Below are 18,238 nucleotides of genomic sequence, written 5' to 3' on the forward strand. Positions count from 1 at the left end.
AAACCGCTGAAACACAGAGGGCGCAGTACCTCTTTTGAGCCTGTAGGGGCACTGTTCTTGTTCTCATTACGCCATCCGTCAGCTACGTCAGCAGCAGGTAGACGAGGGAGGACCAATGACAGCCGCCGTTTGGAGATTCTCTAATGAAGTACTCGGTTAAAACCAGGTATCGGTGCTTCTGTAAGTGTCAGACGTCGTTTTGAAAGAAGTTGGACACCACTTCGACCTCATTGAGTCCCAATATTGACTCACTGAGACGATGCTCTGCAGCCTCGCATGTCTCTGCTTCTCTTTCCCGCCTCAGTATTGAGGGAAAACTTTCTGTTATTGACGTATTTGTGCACCTTTTTTCAGCCGGCCAACAGATCAATGTCAGCGGGATTAAACTCACGTCTGAAGGAAGCTTCTGGAAACTGTTTGTGCTTCATCTGTTACTCCTCCTGTCACATTCATCAGTCCAAATCGTTCACACTCTTCCTCTCCCAAACGGTCACACTCATCACTCCCCCCCTTCCCGTTTCTAATCTGCCCCTGTAATTGCCTCCTCGCCTCTCCCAACGTGAAAACACACTACAGTTATTTTGACGCCGCGTCCAGACTGACGAATGGCGTCCTTGCCGGCATCAATCCTGCTGGGAGGGAACATGAATAATGAGCTTCTGCCCCGACGCCGCCGGTTTTCCTGCTGGGAGCGGCGAGCTGCAGGTCGGAGAAGTGCTTCAGCAGTAAACCTGCAGATAAACGCACTAACATGACTGTCGACCGGCGTGCGAAGCTCCTGAAGGCCAGGAAAACATCAGCTGCAGTCAGAACCTGCCCTGATCACTGGGAAATTCCCACCTATTCACAGTTTTGTGAGGCATCATTTTCTCACCATACGCTGATGACATGATGGTTTCAAGACAATCCGTAGATGTCGGTTGAAGGCTATTTTTACTTTAAATGCAACTATATGGTGACTTTTAGCAGAATGCTCCATTGGGAAATACCATTTATGACATTCATGCACCAATTTTTCCACATTTCCAAGTGGGAAATTCCCAGTTTGATCACATTCAGTCTGGTTAAAATTCACATTAAAACTGTTCTCCAACATTATCCAACCGTTGCACTCGTCTCACCTGTCAGACTCAGATTTTCTCATCTGCTGGGGAGCCTGTGACGCAGCCAGCAACTAGGAAATTCCCACTCAGGAAATTCCCACTTCCCAGTTGGGATTGTGGAGCTGACATTTTACTGATACCATTTACGACGTACATGGACCAAGCCTGTGTTGCAGTGAGACGTGCTGCTTGGAGATGGCTGGTCTCATTTCCTAGTTGAGGGTGTTCAGATAACAAAGATGAAAATCTGCAGTTAATCAGAAGCATTATTATTTATCAGGTGTGAGAAGAACGTTTCTTCAGAATTCACTAACAAAGGCCTTGTGGGAAATTCCCAGTTCGACAGTGTACTCTTCCCACTTGCCCACAGTGCTGACTATCTCTACTGTTCCGTTTGTGGAACGACTTGGAATTTTCCTTTTTTCTCAGCTGGAAGGTGTATTTGTTCTACTTGCAGATTGGAATTTCCACACAGTAATACAGTAAAATAAGAAATGTCTCATAAGACAAAAAGCCTTTCTGAGCTGCTCTTAAAGGTTTTTTTTTTTTTTTTTTTTTGATAAAACATTTCATTTAAGAGTCAGAAAGATCAATATCAATTCCAGCGCTGGAGTGTTTGTTCCAGAAAGCGCAGGGCGGCTCGTCTGATTGTCCAGGTGGGGGGAAGGCAGTGCATCCGAGAGGGTTCCTCTTTTAAAGCTCCCTGTGGTTCTCGCCTTCCCCGGGTGCTTTTCCTCCGCTGCCGGCGCCTGAGCTCCACGCAGGTTCACACTTCCAACAAGGTCACCTGATGTGATGAGCGGCGTGTGACGCAGCGCCGTGGGAACAGGCTCACATGCCGAGCTTATTCCGGCGCATGTCGGAGGAAGTGCTGCTTTCTGCCGAGGCCGTGTGGAGAAGAGAGCAGATCTCTGTCAAACCTCCTCTGGCGTCGGAGCAGACGCTCGCAGGAAAAACCCTGAAAGCCTCACCTGAGAGCTGGATCAGCACAGTTTGTCTTCCACTGATCCCAATATTCTGCAGGAAGTCGGTCCAAATGTCCTCCTGAGGGATTTCTTTTAAAAAAATATATCTATTTCTGCACCACCTGTGCAGCAGTTTGCTCGGCGGCTTCGGGGCCGCCGCCAGCGTGAGTCCATAAAGGAGGACAGCGTCTGCAGCTGCATCGGCTCAGCAGAAACACACCGCCGACCACAAACACACCCGTCAGGGTGTGAAGTGAACCCCAAACTGCATTATTAACATCTGGATTTCTGACCCAACGACAGAATTTAGATTTTTAGTATTAGTTCAGCCTTTAGCTGTCATTAGTAATTCAGTCTGAGGTAAAGGAAAGTGGATGTGGACGCTGTAAAAAGTCTTCAAATGACTGTTGCTCGGTGGATCATATCATGGAACTGCAGTCAGGAACTTGGGAACTTACCCAATGGGAAACTTTACTTCCTACTGAGCGTGTGCAGAAGACGTGCTCGGTCGTCAAAGAGAAGACGAGCGTCTCGTTTTCGGAGAGTTTGTCGACAGAAGTCCCTGACTTCACGTGGAACAAACAGTTTTCAGGCGAGGTTGGACCCGTTAGCATGGCGGAGGCACCCAGTCGGGTTTTGGTTTCAGCTCAGACTCTTTCTCCTCCCCGGCCCCTCCCGGCCCCGGTTCTCCTCCAGCGAAGCTTCCCGGCTCCCAGCCTCGTGCAGACCTTCACCCCCACCTCCTCATTTAGCGGCCAGCCGGGGAATGGGGCGGAATCCTCATCAGCTCCCGACCGGAGGCGGGATCGGCCGGCTCATTTGGCAAAGCGATGCAATTAGCGTGTCCGGGTGAGGAGACAAAGGGACGGAGGGTAGCGGAGAGCGGTGATTCCGACGCCGCCCGGGGGGGCGGATTAAGGTGTGGCTGACAGGAGGACAGGTCAGCGGCTTTCACAGGCCGCCGCCAAGACGTGGACGCCGCAACCATTACATGCTCCGTGTGACATGAGATTATTTACCGTGCTTTTCCCCGCTCGGCTGTTAGCGAAACGCTGCGCTGATGGTAATGAGGGGAGCGTGAGTGAGGCTAATGAAGGAATCAGCTATCATTTGCATGTATTTCCCCTCACATTCTATGTTGTGATCCTCTCATTAGTCCTGTTTGATTTAGCTAACGTCCCTCTCAGTGACCCCGGTGTGACCGCAGGCAGGAGGCTGCAGCTTCTCCTCTAATTGTTTCTGTGTTTGAACCCGTGAAGACCTGCAGCTACGCTGAAGCGCTTTAGAAGGGAAAACCGCTCAAATGACATTAAACTGCTTCTCTGCTGCTCTTCTTCTTGATCCTGGGTCGAATGAAAATGTGTTGCGGTGCTCCGAAGCCCCGCCCCCTCTGGCCTGGTCTGGAGTTTCCGCTGCAGCTGTGATTGGCTCATAAGTATATCAGTGAAATCTGGAACAAACCTCGGCTTGAAGGCGTTTCCGTGGCCACCTGGGGATTTCCTCTAACCTGTGACAGGAGGAAGTCCTGCGAAGGAGCGTCTTGTAAAGGCCTAATTGAGCTCTGGCAGGTCGGGATTGGCTGTGAACTGGAGCGAGACGGCGAAGCCAGTGAGGTTTGGTTTTTAGAGCCATTTATGCAGAAATGCACATTAGGGCCCTGATAAAGGGTTAAGTGAAGATCCAGGCCCTGCAGATGCATTTAGTGTCCAATAAGTCTGAGGAATCCAGGCGTGGGACCACTGGCTGCTTTTTACTGCCGTTAAAATATCAGGTTTTTCCGTAATGACTTGTAAATTGGACGACGTATTAGAAAGGACAATCTTTACAGGTAATAAATTGTTCAGATGTCTCCATCTGCCTTTTTTGATATTGAATAATTGAAGAGTGAGAAGAAAAAAAAAAGAAAGCCACACATTAAAAGTTCTCCATCCATGACTGTGACAAACTTCAAAGTCACGCTGAAGGACGTCTGCCTGCAAAAGTTAAGTACCTGCAATTTGGGCCAGACGAGGCCTTTCAGATGTAAAACGTCCCTGAACCGGCGGCGGCGGAAGGTCACTCGGACATGATAAAAGAAAGTGGAGCGCGGCTGCGTTCTGGATGAGCTGACGACCTCCAGAGGTCACGGCTGTAAAGGTCAGCCTCAACCGACGCCGATCCAGCCGGAACCGGACGGAACGTCAGGTTCAGGGTCAGAAACTCACCAGCCTGCGGGGGCTCCATCCTCCCAGCGTCCTGCTGCCGTTCAGACGTCTCAGCTCTTCAACTCATCTGTCACTTCCTAAAGACTCCTTAGTTTCGTGGCCGTTCAAACTATTTTTTTCAAAAGTGAAATTCATGGTCTGCTCTGTTTCCACACCCTACAAGGTTTTGACATTGTGCAGCTTGTAAGCAATTCATTCATGAGCCATATGATTATGACCGTCTGGCTCGGCGGTCCTGAAGGTCCCGCAGACGGTGAGCTCTTCATCCAGAGAGCAGCTCTTCACGTCCACATGACGGCTGAACATTGTCAAAAGACTGATCGTGATCGGATTTGGCTCTGTCAACGAACCCGAGGTTCACAAGCAATGAAAAATATTTTAAAACATCTCTTAATCTGTCATCACAGCTCTTTGATTTTCTCTCCAAAGGCAGTTACGTGTGAGCAAATTCATCGTTCTCTGCTGTTCGGATAACATGGAATTTAATGCAAGACGGAGAGCAAAGGCTGTGATTTACATAACTTTCATGTATGCGATGCAACCGTACTGCCAGCACATGCTGTAAAAATAGGAGCTGCATGAAGCGCTTCCTTCATTTTGTGCCAGAAAATGCAACAAAATGTAACACTGCAGCATAAAGGGCAGCATAAGGTCTTCTGTGGGCCTGGACTGGCTCCAGGACCCGGCGCTGGACATGCTGACGGGTTCACGTGGGTCCTGCATCAGAACACGTGCAGCAGCGAGCCCCGGCTGGCTCTGGTCCTGCCTTTAAACTTCATCAGTAGTCACTACACAGGCTCAGACCCTCAGACCGGTCCTTTGAGAGTTGACGTGTTTCCTGATTCATCCCGAGTGAACAGCAGATGAAGACACAGCCGGCGCCGCCCAGTGGTCTTAATGTTATGGCTTAATGTTAGGACCCAGAGATGGACTGAAGTGGAGTTTCAATGGATCCATAGTTCACCCACCCATCCATCCTCCATCCATCCTCCATCCATCCATCATCATCCTCCATCCATCAGCAGCAGTGAAGGAGTTTTCTCCAAACAAACCAGCAGCGTGCGGCTTTCTTCTCACGTGCGTCTCCAAGACGCCGTCTTCAAACACAGCTCCGGAGCCTCGCCGCCGCCACAGCCGCCACAGCCGCCACAGCCGCCACAGCCCCCCACGAATGATGTCAATTATCCTGCAACAAATGACAGCAATCCACCTGAGAGGCGCTGGCGGCGGCCTGACAGCCCCTCACCCTGCAGATCTGCCGCTTTCTCATGCAAATCTGCTGTGATTCTCCCCGGGCGCCGGATTCCCTCCACGCACAACAGCAGCACATCAAATCAGCAGACGGCGGACGAGAGGCGTCCCTCCAGGAGAGGAGCAGCAGCATGAGTTATGGAGTGGCCAGTGGCGCTCCTGGGATGAGAGGGCGGAGTTACTCTGCTAGTTGTACAGCCTGGACGGACTGCAGTCTGTTGCTGATTCCAGATTCAGTGAGCTTAAACTTACTTCTCACCAGATTTATTTTTGTCAACGTATCCAGTCCAACATCCAATCAGACTAGATTTTCAGCTGTCCCAGAGTGTCCGTCTCTGTTCCCGCCGTGTCCTCCTGACCTCGCAGGCCGTCGGGGTCTTAGCTGGATTCAGAAGCCCACCTCTGCTCGTCCTCGGCGCTTCGTGACTTAACCAGAAAGGCTGAGTGACTTGCTGTTGGAGGAGTGTGTGTGTGTGTGTGTGTGTGTGTGTGTGTGTGTGTGTGTGTGCACCTGGAGGATGTCATTGCGTCTGCCCACTGCACTAACAGGACTACACTCCTAATCCCGGACACGGCTGCTTCTTTTCTATTTGCTGCAAAGCGACATGTGTGACTTCCTTTCTCCCATCAGCCTCTCCGGAGCTGCAGATACGTCCCCGGCTCTGCAGCGTGCAGGCGGCCAGGTGAAAAGAAGCTGTTTGCTCACGGCGGGCGTCTGACCTTGAAGCCGGCAGGTTTCCTCCTCCCTCCTCGCGGACGGAGCGCCCGGCTCCACCGGCTTCGCCTTTCATTTGGCAAACACAGATTTGGGAAATTGATTAAGGAGAATAGACGGTGACGTGCCGAACAGATAAAAGCTACCCCGCGGCATTTTGGGAAAAGATGATTAGAAAGAAAGAAGGAAGGGAGCCCGGCAGTCGTTTCTTCTCCTCCGCTCATCGTTAGCGAAACAGGCGGCGTGTTCTGTGCTCGGCTCGCCGCTCGGCTTTCATCGTTCTTATCAGATGACGTGTCGGGAACAAACGCCGGTTTCATCCAGGGCTTCTTCTTTTTGTTTTTTGGTTTTTTAACACAAGCCTTTTGCATTCTGGGGAAAAATCTCCTTCCCTGTGTTTCTATAAAAAAAAGAGCAGAACAGATGGATTCAGTCAAACTCACCGAGGCAGCGGCGTCCGGCAGGGCGGATTTCACCGACGCTCCGATCCGGCCGAACCGCCGAGTCCATGGTCGGAAAACACATGAAATGGTTCAGCCTCAATGGTTCTCTGTCCAGTCAGTAAATCATCTTCCTCATGCGATATCAGGAGACTTCCTGCTTTTATACCCACATCCAGACTTTCATCTCTTTGCCGACTCGTGTCGTGGAGGATTTCTCCCGTCGCTCCGTCGAACAGCGAGCTGTCGAGTCGAGTCTCCAGCTCGACCAGTTCAAGAAAGAATAAATCCCATTTCTCAGGTTCTGCCTGTGCTCCATCAAATGGCTCCAGACAGCAGTGGCAGTGCTGCAGGTCACCCAGAGCTCCGGGATCGAACCCTTCAGCTGGACTTCTTTCCACCTTCGTCTACAGATTTGAACCTACTCAATGTTTTCGACTTCATGTGCAACCGAACCGTTTCCTGCAGTAATTTTACGACCTCAAAAAAAAAGAAAAAAATAGAACAGTCCTAATTAAGTTCACATTTAGCCCCCCCCCACCCCCCCCCCCCCCCACCCAAAAAAAGGAAAAATAAGCCATTAAAAGTCATTTAGTGGTCGTGCCTTGATAGGCTCACAGCCACCAACCCTGTTTGCTCTAATGACTCGGTAGAATTAGCTAGGCCTAATATTTAAACTGCGCTGCATTTAAATGCAAACTGTTTGCTAATCAGCTGAAGGAAAATTACCTTCCTTAATTACAGCGTATTCAAAATGTTCACTTAGCCCAGAAGGATATAATGATACAGACTTCAATAAATTGGATAATAAAGTTTCCACTTCCTGGAGACCGGCGTTGGCGCTGCCGGTTGGAGAGCGCCTGGCGTGTTGGAGGACCACCCTCCTGGACTCCTCCAGCGAACGGGGGCGGCGGCTCCGGCGCTCTGGATGACTCCCCATAGGCGCCCCATTAAAATGCAAATGCTGCAATTGTGTACAGCTATCTGTAAAATAAAGCAGGCTGCGCCTTCGCTCTGCCTTCCATTATGCTATCAGGATCAAATTATGTGGTGAGAGTGAGGTTTATGCTCCGGAGAGATGAGGAAGATTTATGCCGTTCCCCTGGCTCCAGGTGTTAAAATATCGGCTTTTTCCAGTAAATTTCATTTGAGTAATCCTCGGTTTTTTTGTCAGCTCGGTGCAAGCGGTCTGACACCAACACAGCGACACGCTACAGCAGTACAAAGAACAGGAACACGCTCAAATCACTGTGACCGAGTCCGTCAGATCACGATCAAACTGAAGATTTAATGATGCTTTTGTGAGACCAAGAAGTTCAGAAAGTCTCCTTCTTCTGCTCTGAACAGAGGGCGAGAGCCGCTCTGACTCCCTGCACCCTCTAGTGGTACAAACTGGGTTTACACCACCTGCTTGGCTTGTTGACTTGGGGAGATTTCTGAGCTCTTTCTTGATTTCAACCCAGAACCTGTGAGGTGACAGAGCTAACCGCTGTTCCACCGCGCCGTACTGAAAGATTTGGTATCTACCAGTGTGTCAAACAGTAATCTGTAACTGTAATCCTGAAGACGGTGATGCTGAAGTTTCCACGGACTCATTCGTCCCTCAGATGAAGTAACTTTTAGACGTTCAGTGCTGATCATCCTGCTCAGGGATGTGACTGCTAGCATTAGCTTTCAGAGTGGACGTCTCCCTCCGTTCTCCGTTAGCATTGGTTGAATTAATGATTAGTACTTCATTAAGCTCTGGTTTACTAGAGAAGAAGAGACAAATCAGCCCCGAACTGAGTTCTCCTACACGAAGATCAACCATGTCTGAGGTTAGGTGGCATTAGCTTTAGCCTTTAGCATTAGCCTGCAGCTTCAGCGTGTAGCATTACCCTGCAGCATTAGCCTTTAGCATTAGCGCTGTGGGCGTACTGTTCTCACAGTAGACTCTTTACTCTTGTTTTCCAGAAAGCTGCAGAGTGGTGTGGCTCACTGCACCCCCTGGTGGCACACAGTGGTATTACATATTACGAGACGTGGTTAGCTGGTTTTATTTAACCTGAACATCTAACTCCACTAGAGAACATTCAGAACCAATGATGTTTGAGAAAGGATTCTCTGCCATTCTTTATCAGAATAAAGCTACAAATTGCTCGATAACAGAATAAAAATGTAGAGATCTGTGCTCCTTTTCATTTCTTTGAGGCAGTTGTTTTATTGCATTTTCTCTCTCTGTTTCTGAATTTCTTCTATTTATGTTCGAAATTACAACAGTTCTTTTCTCTCAAATCAATTTTGCCTCTGTGGTATTTCTTAAAACCGACCCAGGGACCCCGACCCGGCGGCACAGGAGCTCTAAACACCGAGCGGGGCGGCGGTAATCTGCGAGGGGGCTGAACTGGTGTGTTTGCTGTAATTACACGAACGTCTCATCCCAAAACGTGGCCATTGATTTATCGATGCTAACAGGCTGTATCTGTCTGAAGGACCAATGCTCTCTCTTCCTGAAGCAATCAGTGCATCAATTTTCCTCCCGATGAGCCTCCACTCAATCTGCCTCCGGGCTCCGATCCGAACCGGGGGAGGTGACCGTGTGGCCGCCGAGGACGTGAGGGGGCTGCCTCCCCATGGCTCTCACAGCAGTTATTTTGGTGGCGTTTACGTAACTCCTCCATCCATCCGTCTCCCGTTTCTCTGCCCTTTCGCCAAAAGACCAGAAACAGTGATGCCAGATTAATTTTGAGGAGATATAAATGTCAGGTTGAGCTCTTTTTGAAAATCAATGAAATATCAGTCCGTCTGCTTTGAATACCAAACATCAGAGAGGAAGCCAGACGCAGAGGAAGGAGAGGGATTGGATTGGATTGGATTTGATTTGGTTCCTGCTGCGTTACAACTTCATGGAACACAAAGACGCTCAAGTTTCACTGGATTAAATTCTTTTGTCAAGTAGAAAAGTAGAACCTCCGCCTCTAACTTTGTTAGCATTAGCATTGCCTGAATGTGTTATCTCCAGATTATAGAGCATCTTCCTCCTCTTACATCAGACTGCAGAGCATCTTCCTGCTGTCTCGGCTCCAGTAACTCCAGGACTTTAGGAGAAACAGTAACTGTAATCAGGCAGTAACTTGACTGGTAGATAAATGTGGGATTTTTCTGCTTTAGTGAGGATTTTAAATGCTTTCATGTGAAGAACTTCACACATCGTAATGCAGGTTAAATCGAATGATAATTTCAAAGCGGTGTTTGACAGGATTGTGCGGACTTAGTGAGTTCTCTGGGTTTTTCGCTGCTCTCTGTGAGTGAGTGGATGCGTTCCTCCCTGGAGAGGATCTCTTTCTTCTCCGCCGGCTCGTGTGTGGGTGGAGATCCCCGGGGAGAGCTAGTTTTACTCGGAGCTGTCCGATTTGAAACAGGAGTTCCTCGAGGGGGAACGGGGGAGATCATCAGAGCACTGACACCACCCCTTCTCTGAATTTAATCTCTGGCTGTCGATTCCTTGATGGGAGCCGGGCTGCCCACTCGGTGCGCCGTAATGGCGGCGGCCTCGCCGTCTCCTGCTGCGGCGAGTTGTAGCAGCCTCCTTTTCCTTGATCCGACTAATCGCTAACAGTCGTCCGTTGCTCCCTGATCTTTGCAGATCGACCCTGAACTGCGGCTGTAATCGGCGCTGGAAACGTCAGCGGCTAGGTTGCGGCGGCGGCCGAGGATTTTCCCTCCCGCCTGCGTCTCTTGGCAGGTCTGAGCTCCGCTCGCCTGATCACATAAATTGGACAGTGGCTACTTCCCCCGATCGGCTCCCCGGAAAGGTTCCGGCTCACCCGAGGGCCGTCTGCACTGATGGGAAAACTACTTAGAATAATCGTCCAGCGGAAGGGCGATTCCCAGTGTGTGTTTGTGTGTGTGTGTGTGTGTGTGTGTGTGTGTGTGTCACAGTCCATGTCCAACACGTGTTCACCTCCGGCGCTGCCTTGTTATCACAGCACCCGAAGGCCGGACCAGATTTATCTGCAGCAAGCGAACATTTCAATATTTTTTAGCTTTGCAAGCAGCAACAGGCCGTTATTTTCTCTCCTGATCTGTAAACGTGCAGACTGTCGAGTCGTCCGTGAAATCCGACCCACCGCCGCCGTCTGGATCCGGTGTCAGCAGCAGAAATCCGTCCTGCGCCGTGGTTAGAGCTGCTTCACCGGCGGACAGCACCGGTCTTCTCAGCAAAAACAAAGGAAAAACACTGAACTCTCGTTGCGTCTTGGGTGTCGATTGAAAACGGTTCCCGATGCGAAGGTTCTCGAAATCACTCAAACTCCGGGGAAACCTGGGAAGACCCGGTTTAAACAGAAACACGCCTCCGCTGCCACCGTCTCAGTGGAAACAGGTCAGGGTACGACTCCTCGAAAACACTTCGTGTCCATGGAAACGGTGCGAAAACACAATAGTTCATAAACGCTCCGTCTCCATGGAAACGGTAATAAAATGCTTCTGCTTTTAGATGCTCCAGTCTCTGTCTACACAAGGAAAAGGCAGCTTTTCTGAAATGCTACTGCTTCAGTCAGACTGGCATGACTCCCAGTCCAGATTCTCCTGGTCCTGGTCCCAGTCCAGGTTCTCCCAGTCCTGGTCCTGGTCCTGGTCCTGGTCCTGGTCCTGGTCCTGGTCCCGGTCCCAGTCCAGGTTCTCCTGGACTGGTTAGTTTTAGAGTTGACAGTCCACGCCACAAGTGGAGTGTCGTGGTCTGTGACTTGGTTCTCAGCAGAACGCCACTTGACAGGTTCTTATCGTTTGAGTCACTGAGGTTTTGCTGGAGTTGCAAACTCAAAACTGATCAACTAAAAAAGCTCCTTTTGCAGAAATGATGAGGAAGTTTGAGGAACTGAACTCGAGTTGTGTGCAGCTGAAAGACTGAAAGAGAGCCGGTTAATGAAAAAGTGGTGACCAACCAGCGGTGATCGGTAATGAGAAGAAGAGCTAGCTGCAGCCTGAAGCACTCTGTTCTAGTCCATTTCTCTTTGCATTTAATCAAGAGGCGCACGTCTGCCGGGTAAGACAGTACAGGACATTCACTGAAAGCGTCCGTCAGCTGATGAGCTGGGAGGTTCTCCTCTACGCAGGTGTCGTCCAGTCGTTTGCGTCTCCTGTGCTTCATCAGCGGAGCGTGAAGCAACAAGCTATCGGTTGCTGGATCGTAGGTTTGAACCTGAATGTGCTGGACGGAGGCAGGGAAGCGGTGTTTTGTCTGTGGTCTGCATTTGGCTGCCAGGCGCGTGAGAACGGGCGGCGGCGGATCGGCGGCGACAGATGCGGCGGCTGATTGCCTGCGTTGCCCCCGGTCCTCGCCCAGATTGCACAGCAGCGTGGAATTTCCAGAGGAGGACTTTGTAAACCCCTCGACTGCTTTTAAAGAAAAGACCCCCAGCAAAAAGCTTTTCCGGCACACAAGCGCCGTTTTAAGGCCTGTAATTGAGTTTTGCAGTAAGAGGTGAGAATCCAGACGAGGCGAGTCGGAGCACGACTCACACTCAGACTTCAAACGTCTCCAAACTCTTTCTGCTACACTGTCATTAAGCTGTCTCGATGTTGATGTTTCCCTCCCTCTGACTGGAAACTGCATATAAAGGAACCGTTGTGCCATGCAGTGAACAAAAGAAATGTTTCCCTCTTCTTTACCCAAACAAAACCCTCAACGTTCCACCGTTCCTTCTTTAACAGCGGCCGAGTACGTTCAGTTTCTTCTGTTTTATGAACGTCTTGAAGTCTTCGAGCCGTCCGGATTCTTTGATCTTCGCCAACAGTTCCCTCGGTGCTCGTAAAGACTTCAGAGCAGCGTTCTTTAATTGTTGTTCGCACAGATATTTGATGGCCTGGAGCTTTTCCAGAGACGAACACGGAGTCGTCAGTGTGTCTGAATGCAGATCATGTCTGATCCAAGCCTCGTGTCTGGATCAGTCTGGAACACTTTGGATTGGCTGGTTTGATTTTGGAAACATTGCCACTCGTTCTTCTGCGTCTGGGGTTCAAACCGTGGTTCCTCACACTCAAGGTCAAGACTCGATTTGACTGGTCCGCCTCACTAAACTGTGTTTGACACGTCTGCCTTAAAGCTCGTGTCCGGAGTTTTGAAAGAATGAGAGTTTTTTTTAATCCAATGTCTGGAGGCTCCGCCCTCCCTCTGCTTTCATGAGCGACCAAGCCACGCCCCTTTACTTGTGAACGCGCATTACCTGTGGGATGAAAATGAGAGCCTCTGAGTCCTACAGCATCCTCCATGTTGAGCTGTTCACGGTGGATGTTCAGCAGACAGTGGATATATCCGAGGTAAGCGCGGCGGCTGCTGCAGAGCTAACTCTCCTCTGCTGGGCGAGCGGCCGTGCTCTCTGGCTGCTCCACATGTTGACTGACAGCACGACAAGGCGGAAGCTCGAAGTCTATTGGCTGACGCTGACCGGCGCTTTTTCGGATAACATGGGGGTCTATGAGACGAAGGCGGGGCTCATAAATAAACTTTTATATTGCTTTATGCTAATATTATATTGTAGTATCGAACCAGACGGACACATTTAAGCTCTGTTAAAAAATGATACGTACATTGGAAACGAACGGAAACTCCAGACACCAGCTTTAAAGTGTCCTAGAACCAAAAGTAGGAAGCAGGAGAGTAGTGAAAGCACCAGGATGGGGGAGGGATGGCACGAACAAAGCCCTGAACCTGAGATCTGTGGAGGGTGGGTGAGCTGTTTTCCTGCTGTCCTTCTGTCTCCCCGTCTGAACTGTGTCATGAGGCTGAGTCCTCAGTCCTCCTGAGCTGCTCATCAAGCATGGCTTCTCACCAGAAATGAGTCAGTCGGGGTTTCCTCTGAAGAGTACCTGGTTGGTTGAGTCCTCTCCGTTCACTGGTGGAAGGCTGAGTCCTGACTGAGTCCTGACCGAGTCCTGACCGAGTCCTGACCGAGTCCTGACCGAGTCCAGACCGAGTCCTGACCAAGTCCAGACCGAGTCTAGACCCAGCCCAGACCAGACCCAGTCCTGACCCAGTCCTGACCCAGTCCTGGCTGAGTCCTCTCCGTCCCTCTGTTCGCTGGTTGGTCCGACCCTGGTAACGAGCGCCGGGTGTTTTGGCAGCGTGGGGCGTCCCTCGGCCCTCTGAACTCGGTGACGCTGGGCGCTGTGGTCTTGACAGCGCTGTGCGGCCCTCATATGGTCTCTGACACCCTTCTGGTCTGGAGGCCGTGGTGATGAGTGCACTGTGGGAGCTCTTCCTCTTCCTCTTCCTCTTCCTCTTGCTGGGGCCGTGTTGATGTGGAGTCAGCAGAGCGTCTCAGGAGCCATCGGGCACTCGCCATCCAGATCCAGTTGTGCAGCCAGACCATTAAAAAACACATCTTTAAGTGATAAGCATGAGTTGTTGGGGTTGGGTTTGTCGCTGGTGCTCAGCGCTCGTTACAGCAGGATGTCTGCGCTGCGTTTCACATCAGCTGTCAGACTTGTCAAAATGTCAAAACCTCGTGGCAATTACCGCGACATCTTCATTTTTACATTGTTGATTGATCAGCTTTGGTTTTGGCGCAGTACTTGGAGCTTCTACGCAGAGCCTCGCTCAGTGTTTTCATTCCGCTGCAGCTCAGAATACCGTGCAAACGGAGAAATGCATCACTTCGTATGGATGGCTGTGGAGCGAGGAACCTCCTCACACAGACTCCCAAATGTGTTCCTGGAAACAAAGCCTCACAGACTTTGTCAGGCTTTCTGTACCCTCTAATTGGCTGATCAGACAGCTTTCAAAGTCTGAGCTCTTGCTTTGCTGCAGTGCAGGAGACTGCTTTCACTTTGGGTTTGACTGAAGTTTCACAGCAGCTCCACATGAAACCAAATCCAAAAACAATTTTACATTCACAAATTTCATTAGTATTTTTTTTTATTATTCTTATCTGATCAAATTTCGAGCTGTCGGGATGTGAAGACAAAAGACTCAAACAGAGACCAGGTCCAAACAGAAGGTCAGGAATCTCTGATGGAGTGCCAAAAGCAGCAGAAAACAGCTGACTGGACAGACCAAGCAGATGGACAGCAGACGGAGACGTCGCAGTAAGGTTAGCCAGAGTCTGAGAGGGAGTGTCTCCGCAAAATCACACACTGACCCTGACGGGAACGCAGTTCAGGGAACGACGGCAGGCGGAGCAACCCGGGTGGGTCTGGAGACGTCAAGGGAACAGGACCAAGACTTCAGGGGACTGTGAAAGAGTCAAGATCAAAGCCAGAGCGTCCCAGGACACCCAGGTGCAGTAGTCCTCGATGGCGGTCTTGAGACCGGTCTGGAGTACTTGGAGTACTGCCAGAACTCATGCCATCTGTTTGCTGCTTTGCGTGACTGTGAGTGTTTGCTGAATCCTCTGAGTCGCGCTGTCTCCTTCCTCACAGCCTGGACAGATTTCATTGTAGAAACGGCGTCTCCAGGGGTTTTGACAGATGTTCTATCAGTTTAATGTCCAGAAAGTGTTCCGCAGAGCGATGCCCGGACGGGCTCCTCCGCCTCCGGCTGCTTCTTCCTGCCGTCGGCGTCTCAACAGTTTGCCCGATTCAACCTGTGCACGATGGAAGACCGCAAGCCGACCTTACCCAGCCCCCGGTAAACATGCAGGAAGGGCTGATCAGAAAGACTCCATCAGATCTACTGTGTCCAAACAACAGCGGGGAAATTTCTCAGCTCCGGTTTATAGATTTTAAATAAAGAACTGTGGAAAGTAGACTTCAGTTATGGAGCATAGAAGCATTTATATTCCTTCCACTGCAAACTTCTCCAAGCACTTTACTGCTCGTCTCACACACACACAGACACACACACACACACACACACACACACACACACACACACACACACACACACACACACACACACACTAATGGTGACAGCTGCAATGCAAGGTGTTTAATCTCCGCCGGGGGCAGTTTGGGGTTCAGTGACTTGCCTGAGGACACTTCAATACATCGTCAGGGCATGATGGGGGATCAAACCATCAACCTTGTGATCTGAAGACGACCTGCTCCGCCCACTGTGCCACAGCCGTCCGTCACTGCCAGTCCTACTGGCTTTAACCTGTGCTGGCCGAAGGGCTTCGGTTAAATACTGCTCCTGTTGACTCCTCATCTTTATCTGAACATACTTTCTAAGATTCTAACGGATTTAAACATTTTAAGCAAAAATGCATAATTTTTAAAGTTCTTTTCAGAAAAGTTTTGCTTTTACATGGCAGCGTTTTGAAAATGATGTCAGTTTCCATGGAAACGACAGACACAGTAAGGGAGCTGGCACGCTGGGCCAGGAGTCGATGCTGTTAATCAAACGTACTGGTTTTGACCGTCTGGCTGAAGGACAGCTGCAGCGGACGTCCGAAACCCGTTTCTCCTGAAACGTGGCTCGAAGCGCTGAGCTGAGAACGGAACCTCATGTCACAGGACACACTGAAGGCCTGAATTCACCACAGACCCAGGTCTGCACTCAGGCTGAATTATGCATGCCTCCACGCAGCGGAGTCTGTTGTGTCTGCAGCAGTGTGAGTGGTAAAGCCGTCTGCAAAGTGGAGCTAATGGAGCCTCTCTCTCCAGACGGGGGGGGGGAAGGGGGGGACAGTTGGGGACGGGGGGGGACAGAGGGGACAGGGGGGACAGGGGGGACAAGGAGGACGGGGGGGAGCTGCTTTGGAGAGGCTGCCATGCAAACCGGAGTGCTGCTAATGCCTCCGAGACCTTCCACTGCTGACATTTCACTTGTTTATTTACGGTCGTGCCGTCATGTGCGTCGCTGACGGGAGGACGGCGCGGCCCGGCTGCGTCCGTCAGGACGGCGCTCACCAGCGGCGGCGGCCCGTTGTCACGGCGGCCGCCCTCAGATGTTTGTTTGCAGCGTCCTGCTCGCCTGCCGAACGCCAAGTGCAGGAGTCCAATCTGTCAGCGGCCGGCGGGGAAATGAGGGAAGGCGTCGATCAGTCTGTGAAGGAATCCTGGTACAATCGCTGGCTGGTGACGTCTCCACGACAACGGGACGATCAAGAAATGTGACTTCAAAACAAAACCACGTCTTCCTGGAAGCCCTAAATCCACGAGCCTTAAGGCTTTGATGGGAGGATTTCCTCCCCTTCAGTCTTCCTCTTCTTCGGTCTGAAGTACAGTCAGAACGAGTGTTTCACTAGCAGCACCTCAAGAACACCAAACTCCCGGAAGAATCGCAGGATTTGAACCTTTCATCAGAGAAATAACTCCCACATTCCTCCCTCTGTTTTCCAAACCAGTGATTCTGATGAAGCTCAGTCGGTTTTCTAGAAGTCACTGAGAGACCTTTGTGAGTTGGAGGAGCAGAAGAAGTCATGTTTTCTCCCGTTTCCATGGAGTCGGAACATTTTCAAAAAGTTCCACCGAGGAAGACATTTTCAGCACCGCTGTCACGGCAACCATTGTTACCTCTGTTGACAAAGACGAGGACAAAAAATATTTGTGAATGAACCTCTTTGCCGGGGAAAAGGTTGGTCCTCCAGCGTCGCTGATGAGCGTCCACGCTCTGCCTGGCAGCTCCTCGCCACGCCTGGCAGCTCCTCGCCACGCCTGGCAGCTCCTCGCCACGCCTGGCAGCTCCTCGCCACGCCTGGCTTTCTGCTTCTCCGTGCTCTCCAGGCCTCGAGGCGTCGGCTCGCCGGGACGTTCAGCAGCAGAGAGCCGGAAGCGTTTTATCGCCCTGTACCTGATTTCACGCTCCCTGCTGGGCTTTTATCATTTTAATGATCAATACCACTGATTCAGAGCGGACTGCTCACACATGTGGCTTCGCAGGCCTCCCCGGTGGCGCTCGATGTTTCAGAAAAGAGCTGAACAATCAGCCCATCGATTGGACAAAGCGAGCATTGATCGCCTCGCCGCGGCGTGCAGCTGCACTGTCGCTCAGACGCTTCGCCGTGGAGGAGGCCGTCATGGCGTTCCCGCCACTCGCCCAGCGCGGTTCCCAGAAAGACCTGGACCTGCAGCAGACCACGGATCCCCGTGTGTTCACAGCTTCACACTTAAGAAAGTCAACAGGATCATCTAAAGCTGCATTTTCCTCCGTTTCCATGGAGACGCAGTCATAGAGTTTCCGAAAAGTTGTGTTTTCACAAACACTACTGAAGTTTTCACTTTTTTAAAATGTGTCTTCGGAGTTGAACCATCTTCAGTTTTACAAACTTTCTTGAATCTGTGTTCAATCTCCAACTTTTGGGGTTTTTTTTATTGTTTTTTGCTGAACTCCACTCCGACATGCTGATTCGTCTCCTCCACCGACACACCTCGCCTGCCTGGTTTTGTCTCATCATTGTGTCGACTGAAAGCAAACAGCGTTTCCAGGAGATGGTTTAAAACAGCTTTAAAACACACACGGAGCCTTATTGGACGCTGCTGTTTGCATGTGATGCCGCTCACCGTGTCGTTCCTGTTCAGGAAAGCGTTTGTCTCAGAGTTCAGCTCGCCGTGGAGAGAAAGTTGCCAGAACCCTCACAGAAAGGGAAGCAGAAGAGGAGGGAGCCGCTCTCTAACTGCGGTATTGATGGTTGGAACG

General features: G+C 50.7%; 1 protein-coding gene across 2 annotated transcripts in view; it reads left to right on the plus strand.

The window, feature by feature from the left end:
• tmem132e (transmembrane protein 132E) overlaps nt 1–18,238 on the plus strand; it is a 381,572-nt gene that overhangs the window by 301,249 nt on the left and 62,085 nt on the right. The gene's annotated exons all lie outside the window — the stretch shown is intronic.

The sequence above is a fragment of the Salarias fasciatus genome, chromosome 10, assembly GCF_902148845.1.
Source record: "Salarias fasciatus chromosome 10, fSalaFa1.1, whole genome shotgun sequence".
Lineage (NCBI taxonomy): Eukaryota > Metazoa > Chordata > Actinopteri > Blenniiformes > Blenniidae > Salarias > Salarias fasciatus.